An 8,068-nucleotide genomic window follows, 5' to 3' on the forward strand; every position below is an offset into this window, starting at 1 on the left:
ATATATTTTTTGGCATGATCCACATATCACCACACTCCTAATTTTCAAATCCTTGTGACTGCAAATGTCCCTTCACTGTCATCTAAGAAAAGGACATATGGACGAGACAGCGACGTGGGATGAATAGTACAGGTATTCTCGTCGGCTGAGAAAGCTCCCGAGCACCTTTTCTTAAGCGATTTATTTTGTTGATTACACCTTACTGTCCCGTTCTGTGTTACATAAATCCTTGCAATATGACCATACTCTACATACACACCTAGAAAAGGATATTAACCAGCCATATAAAAGAAAATAAATAACTAAGGAAGAGGTGTTAGGGGTCGTTTTGTTTATAGCAGAATCATGAATCCTAATTAGTTTACACGATAAGAGAGTCTACGTAAGAGCTAAGTATTAAAAACTTTGGAAATTCTTTTTTCTTAGTCGAAGGAATTGAGAAAAACAATGTGCTATGCCTGAGGACTTGAGGAGGTGATGTATGTGGCAGGGAGCGAGGTGGATGAACCGAGAAAGACGCTGAAGTATGTGAGGAGGAATGTGTAGGAGGGAGAGGTGGAACGAAAGGCGTAATGGGAGGTGAGAAGGATTCGTTAGTGTTGGGAAGACGTATGAGGAAGTTAAGTAGGCCTTCAGGAGATGGAGGGATGCTACAGGAGTGGCTAGGACAGGAGAGGAAGATGGTTTGGGTAGGTAGGGGAGTGTCTAGGGCATAGGAAGAGAGAGGGGGTGGTCAGGAGAGTGAGGGATTAGTGTGGCTAGGGTGAGAGTGTGGCCAGGACAGGACAGGGAGGAAGGGGATGGTTTGGATAGGATGAGGGATTGGTGTGGTTAGGGTGGGAGGGTGTCCAGGATAGGGCAGGGGAAGAAAATGGTTTGAACAGGGTGATGGATTGGTGTTAGTAGGTGAGCAAGTGGCAGGGGAGGGCAGGGAGGAAGGGGGTGGTTTGGATAGGGTGTAGGATTGGTGACAGTAGGTGGATAAGTGGAAAGATAAGGGAGGGGAGGGGAAGGCGGAGGGGGAGGGTGATGGTTTGGATGGGGTGAACGATTAGTGTCCGTAGGGTGAGTAAGTGACCGGATAGGGGGATGGTTTGGATAGGGTGAGGGCCTGGTGAGGGTAGGGTGATTTAATGGTCAGGACAGGGTGGGGGAGTAACCTGGGTAGGGTGAGGGACTAGTGTGGGTGGGGTGGGTGAGTGGGCAGGACAGGGTGGGGGAGTAACCTGGGTAGGGTGAGGGACTAGTGTGGGTGGGGTGGGTGAGTGGGCAGGACAGGGTGGGGGAGTAACCTGGGTAGGGTGAGGGACTAGTGTGGGTGGGGTGGGTGAGTGGGCAGAGCGGGGTGGGAGAGTAACCTGGGTAGGGTGAGGGACTTGTGTGGGTGGGGTGGGTGAGTGGGCAGGACAAGGTGGGGGAGTTACCTGGGTAGGATGAGACAAGATCAAGAGGTTGAGCCAAATTTCACAGGTGAGAAGCTCAACCCAGGACCGGCTAATAACAGACATTAGGACCAGTTCACTGTGATAGGATGACCCAAAATAAGCTTGTGGTAGAGCTGATGTCAGTGGTAGTGCTGATGTCAATGTACACAGGCTTCTAAACTATTACGAAATTCAGATATTAAAACATGGTATCATTATTTTTCACCAGCATCCAAATTAAATTACTGTGCAGACATGCGTGCTTTCCAACTATGTCGTCTGGATCTCTCTTTTATTTGTAGTTTTTTTTTCCCCACAAATTTCTCGTCACTTTCATGACTCCTTGTAGAGTCGTGTCAGAACAAGGAAATGGTCTTTATTGTTATCCCTATTAGAGGGTTGCCTGTAAGTAATAATGTAACAATGGAAACTGCTGTCCATTAATTTCTGTCTCATATCTATAAAACTAAAAAAAAAAAAAAAAATGGAAAAAAAGAAAGTCTCCACAAACAGTCTAGATAACTTGCACGAAAAGGATAAATATAAAAAAATGATTTGCTTTTTCACAGGATGCCATTTGCGAGACTGACAGTAAAAATTCTTAAATGGAGGACAAAGATGATCCTGAAGTTGGTTTTGAATATAATACCAGTGATTATGAGAGGCAGAGGGTAAGTGTGGTTGAATTTCAGTACACCCACAGCTAAAATTGCAGTTCGGGGTAATTGTGTGTAGCTGAATGGCATATAAAGACGGACACAGTGTACTTACTGCCTCATACACACAAGCCAGAAGTCGATTTGGGTGCCTGTTGTGGTATATCAGTGCTTTGGAGTATATGGCCCGACCCTGGTTATCACTGGCGATTCCAGGACAGTCAATAGCATACCTGAGGAAGAGTGAGGCTGGTGGGTGTTGTATGTCACTCACTGAAGGATCCCCCCCCCCTTTACACACACACACACACACACACAGAGCGCTACCGAATCTCTTCGACTTCCAAAGGATGCAGCTCACCGAATCATTTACTAACTTAGCTAAAAATATTCCCAGCTGATTTACACTGTTATTACCTGAACATATGAAATTTTAACGCCATTGGTCTAGCTGTGGGAGACACAAGTGGGGATGAATATTATATGCTTCGTAAATCATATAAATCCCCAAGAGTTGGCTGGAAATTTTTCGATCAAGTATTGCCTCCTCAGACATAGGCAGGTCACTCAGTCTTAAATATTCTGAACTGCTTTAGCCTAGCCTCGGGCCCCTACACTTAGCAAGAGGTAATATAGTGCAGGGTGGTTGGGAAAATTGCCAGTATACTCCACTATATTCAGGCCTCGTGGCGCAACGGATAACGCGTCTGACTACGGATCAGAAGATTCCAGGTTCGAATCCTGGCGAGGTCGTAAGTTTTTTTTTTTAAAGGCAAGACAAAGGACCAGAGCGCAGGAGACGAGAATCAAGATGGCCCACGTTCCAATCGTAATGGTTACCGTAGTAAGGACCACCTGAAGCGTGAAGTAACAGGGCACATGGAAGGTAAATCACTGTTGGCGAGGCAGATGTGACGTTTGCTGTTTAACATTTTCAAAGCTGGCAGTTTGTATCACCCGACTTAAATCGTCTGTTAGTTAGAAAAATGGTGTGTTAGAACGCTGAAAGGTTGTTAGAAATTATTAAAAGGATGGTGTATTAGTGATCGCCTTAGACAGCAGTACATCCTCTCACCAGGTAGTGCAGGTAAGGCAGATTGGGTGAGGCACGGGAGAATGAAATATAAATGAGACGGTGAGGCAGAGAGAGTGAAAGAGGGCAGACAGAGGAAAGCAGAACTGATAGGGTGAGGCAGAGAGGGTGAGAGAGGGCAGACAGAGGAAAGCAGAATTCATAGGGTGAGGCAGAGAATGAGGAAGTGGAAGGAAAAAGAGAGCGGGACAGGACAGGGAGGGTTGCAGGACAGAAAAGCTAATGAGTGTAGAGGCAGGACATGCTTGGTGAAATAGGGTGAGGCACTGGAAAGAGGGTGAAGCAGGGCAGAGAGGGTGAGGCAGGGCAGAGGGGGTGAGACAGAGTAGAGAGAGTGAGGCAGGGAAGAAAAGATGATGCAGGGCAGAGAGGGTAAGGCAGGGCAGACGGAGGGACACGGGGCCTCCTGGGGGTAAACACACGCCATGGGTAAGAGGTAATGAAGTACTGCCTCCTGACTCACACAAACACTGTTCTCTCTCCTCTCCCTTCCATCCCCCTTGTTCTCTCTCTTTCCTCCGGTTTCTCTCTAACATCTACCTTTTCTTTTCGCCTCTCTTTAGTTGCCTTTCGTTCTCTCTTTCAGTATTCTCCCCCATTTTGCACTGCGTCCCCTTCACTGCGTCTGTTTCGCACTTAGAGCATGTCAGTCACCTCTCTACTTGGCGCATTACATCAGAGAGAATCACCAATGAGCAGAAAGACTCACCAAGCCTCTCTCAGCCTGGGAATAGTAGTCAGCAAAAGAAAGTGAGATGTAGAGGAGATAAAGTATTGAGCGAACTTTTATCCACTTCTGTACACTTTACTCCTGCCCACATCTTCACCCTCCTCATCACACACCCTCACCTTCCTCACCCAACACCTTCACCTCCCTCATCCCACACCCTCACCTCCCTCATCCCACATCCTCACCTCCCTCACCCCACACCCTCATCTCCCTCACCCCAAACCTTCACCTCTCTCCCCTCACACTTATCAGCCTCGATGGATTGCTACACATGAGTCTTGGTGTGCAGGGCGGACCAAAGACCTGACTTTATCTTCCACTCGACACTGATGTCTTATAATCGCATCCCATCATCATCAACTAATTAGATAAGAGTGCATTACCTACCTTTATCTTTTATTTATTGAGAAGAGAGATAGTATGTCGGAATAAATTATACTCTGGATATATTCTCATGAGAATATTATTTACAAAAGCTACGTATGTTTCTGAGTATAACACGGTGATATTCCCAGTATTTTACCTATGCAAAGTTTGTCGATATTTTAATGTTCATGCAAGATCCACAGGCATCACTTTATCATCAGCTTGACACTTGATTTATTATAACTGCTTCGTACAATGACCACATAAATAGATAGATAAATTATAAAGGTATATTATTTTGCTTTCTCTCTTATTGATATTGAATAGGAATGAGTGGTATACTGAATTAAATTGTATTTTTGGCCAGATTTTTGTGGGCTTGTATTTAAAGAGTATGGCTAATTTGTATATGTCATACATTAATACTCTCTCTCTCTCTCTCTCTCTCTCTCTCTCTCTCCACTGGATACACCACTCCCTCATGCACACACCCCTCCTCACACACACACACCTCTCCTCCATGTACACACCACTCATTTACGCACCGCTCCCCATGTTCACACCCCTCCCCATGTACTCACCTCCCATGTACTCACCCCTTCCTCATGTACACCACTCACCCCCGCTGTACAACTCTCAACAGTGCGTCTAAATCATGGCGTATGTGTGGCGTCTGACCGGTCTCACCTCTGACGCCCCCGTATACACTCCAGGTAAACATTGCCAACACCCACTCATTTACGCAAGATGTTTTTCGCCCTCTCCCCTCTCTCAAAGCCCGGTAACGAGACCATTGGGGAGTTGAGAGGATTAGGGGAGTGGGGAGGAGGGCCTAAGGGATGGGGACTGGGGTGGGAGGATAGGGGAGTGTGGTAGAGGGATGTGGAGTGAGACAGATAGGCTTCTGATATGATGGGAAGGAGTGTGAGGTACTTAGGGATGAAGAGGGAAGAATTGAGGAATCATGAAGTACAGCATTGAGAAAGTGAAATTCAAAGGGTAAAAAGAAATGAATGGGAAAAAGATGAAGAGGGAGAGCATGAAGAGGAAGCGTGGAGGAGGAGATGGAGGGAAAAAAAAGGGGGGGGAACAAGAAAAGGGAGAGTTAGGGAAAGCGTGGAAGGAAATGAAGAAGAAAAAGATAGATTGAAGTGGAGAAAATGAGATGATGGAGACTGTGTGAGAGTGAGGTGTTTGGAAGGAGGAGAGGAAGACCGAGGGCACGAGCTGTAAAAAGAAGGTGCAGAAGTATGTAAGGGAGAGTGCCTTGCCGTCGCGGGAAGAAGGGTCGTTACTGAGGAGGGTCAGAGAATTGCATGGAGGTGATGCATTGTATTGGATCCCGTCACAGGAATAGGCATCAGGCAAAAGATTGATAGGTGAATACACAAACGGATAGACAGATATGTAGGTAGGTTGATAGGTAGGTGGGTAGGTAGGTAGGTAGTCAGATAGACATAAACAGATATCTCGAGAGAGTTAGGTATATGCAGACAAACACAGATAGACTGGTAGGTAGGTAGGTAGGTTGGTAGGTAGACACTAAATAGACAGATAGATAGATAGATAGGTAGCTATGTAGGTAGGTAAGTGGGTAGGTAGTTGATCAAGAGAGAGTTAGGTCTGTGTGGACGGAGAGACTGACAGACAGACAGGCGAACGGACAAACACTTGATGGACGGAGAGTAGGGTGTATATAGTGTGTATGAGTGGAATATACTGAGCAGTGAAGGGGTGTGAATGCTACAAGACTGAGCACAAGACAGCCTGACACGCCTTCACTAACACACGTCTCTCTCTCTCTCTCTCTCTCTCTCTCTCTCTCTCTCTCTCTCCCCCCTGAAATCTTGGCCGTATTCTTGAAGAGATGATGAAGGTATGCAACAAGTTCTTGGTTTCGGACACTTAGTTTTGAGCCCCATATTAAAACACATGAGAGTAAAGCGTGTATGTGCGTGTGTGTGTGGGGAGGGGGAAGTATGGGGGGAGGACTGGAGTGTGTGGGGGGGGGTTTATGTATGTGGGGGGGAGGGTTTGTGTGTGGGGGCGAGGGTTTGTGTGTGTGTGTGTCCTATAGTTGAATACGAAATATGAATATCCTAAAACAATGCCAGTGCCTCTGATCCCATCTCTACCGTAGGATCGAATGCCACGGTAGGAAAGACAGAGAAAAAGATCAGATTCGAGAGGTGGCGGGTCCTTCAATCAACAGTCGATCAGGGAAACCGAATCTGCGAGTCTGGTCGGGTGAGAGTCGGGTCGGGATGGTGTCGGGTCAAGGAGGGGGGGAGGGGAGGAGGGAGGGGAGGGGAGGGGAGGGGAGGGGAGGGAGGGTACAGTATGGTGACCGCAGATTTGGCACGTAAAGCTAGACGCGGAAGATATTGTCCCGAGTCGGATTCACGAAATAATTTACGATTATATTCATTTCGTAGCTGAGAATTATATATCGTAAGTCGGATTTACGAGACAGCTTACGATAATATTCTTCTGGCTAAAAATTTTGTGTCGCGTGTCAGATTCACAAAAAAGAATTATATTTCGCTGGTCGGAATCACGAACTAACTTACGATAATATTCTTTCGTAGCTGAGAATGAAAATAATGTCGTGGGGTCAGATCTTAAAAATATATTAATTAAAAAAACATTCGTATTGTTCAGATTCACAAAAATATTCTTCTCGTAGCTAATATATGTCGCAGGCCAGATTCACAAAACAGACTTGTCCCTACCTTGCAAGAGCTAATGTTATCGTGCGTGGTGGTTATATGAATGTTTTTTTCTAGAGGATATTAAAAATGCGACATCCAGAATAAGTCCTCAAAAAGCAGGTCTTACGAAATCTGTCCAAGTCTGCAAGAGGACGAAAGTAAATCGCAGAGGAGAAGATGTTACGAAATATCTCCAAACCAGCGAGACGACGACCGACAGTGACCGGCGACCGACACACAATACTCGCTGATAAGATGAGAGAGAGAGAGAGAGAGAGAGAGAGAGAGAGAGAGAGAGAGAGAGAGAGAGAGAGAGAGACAGACAGACAGACAGACAGAGAGAGAGAGATGAACTGTGGGAGTGGGTTGTGAGTTTTGTTCATCATCATCATCATCATCATCATCATCATCATCATTATATTCGTCATCATCGTCCTCGTCGTCGTCTTCAGTGTTTTCGTCATCATCATCATCGTCATCGTCATCATTGTTTTCGTCGTCTTTGTTATCGTCATCCCTATAATCATCAATATTATCGTCATCGTTATTTTTATCATCATCATTATCACTACCCATCACTCCCATCAACATCACCATCATCATCATCATTATCGTTATCGTCACTGTTATCATTGTCTCTATATTTAACATCATCACCATCCAATGTCTCAATATTTAACATCATCACCATCCATCACTCTCATCACCATCACCATCCCCGCAGATAAAAATATAGCATTATCAATTATCGAAACGCCATATCCTGGAATCTGACTCTATGATTGAACAATGCCTATTGGTTTGGACCGATTGTTATCAAATCTTCGTGGTTGCCCTCAACAGCGAAGGACACCGTTGTTTGTTATATTGTTTCAGTGGAGGGGCAGGCTTTCGCAACTGTTCAGCTTTCACTAGAAGGGGAAATCTGTTGCCAGCTGCCGGCCTTTGGTTCATGAGTAAAGAGTTTATGTAAGACTTTTTTTCTCCTCCTTCCTCCTTCTTCCTCCTTTCTCCTTCCTTCTCCCTCATTCCTCCTTCCTCTTCCCTCCTTCCTCCTCCTCCTCCTCCACCTCCTCCTCATTTTCCTT

At 45.8% G+C, this 8,068-nt stretch overlaps 1 non-coding gene across 1 annotated transcript; it reads left to right on the forward strand.

Annotated features, from left to right (window-relative positions):
- The first annotated feature begins 2,760 nt into the window (after positions 1–2,760).
- Positions 2,761–2,833, forward strand: TRNAR-ACG (transfer RNA arginine (anticodon ACG)). The gene has a single exon. It is a non-coding gene; the product is annotated as a tRNA-Arg (tRNA).
- The last annotated feature ends 5,235 nt before the right edge of the window (positions 2,834–8,068 follow it).

Source organism: Coenobita brevimanus, chromosome 24, assembly GCF_032717465.1.
Source record: "Coenobita brevimanus isolate Jiangsu-jjx chromosome 24, ASM3271746v2, whole genome shotgun sequence".
In the NCBI taxonomy this organism is placed as follows: domain Eukaryota; kingdom Metazoa; phylum Arthropoda; class Malacostraca; order Decapoda; family Coenobitidae; genus Coenobita; species Coenobita brevimanus.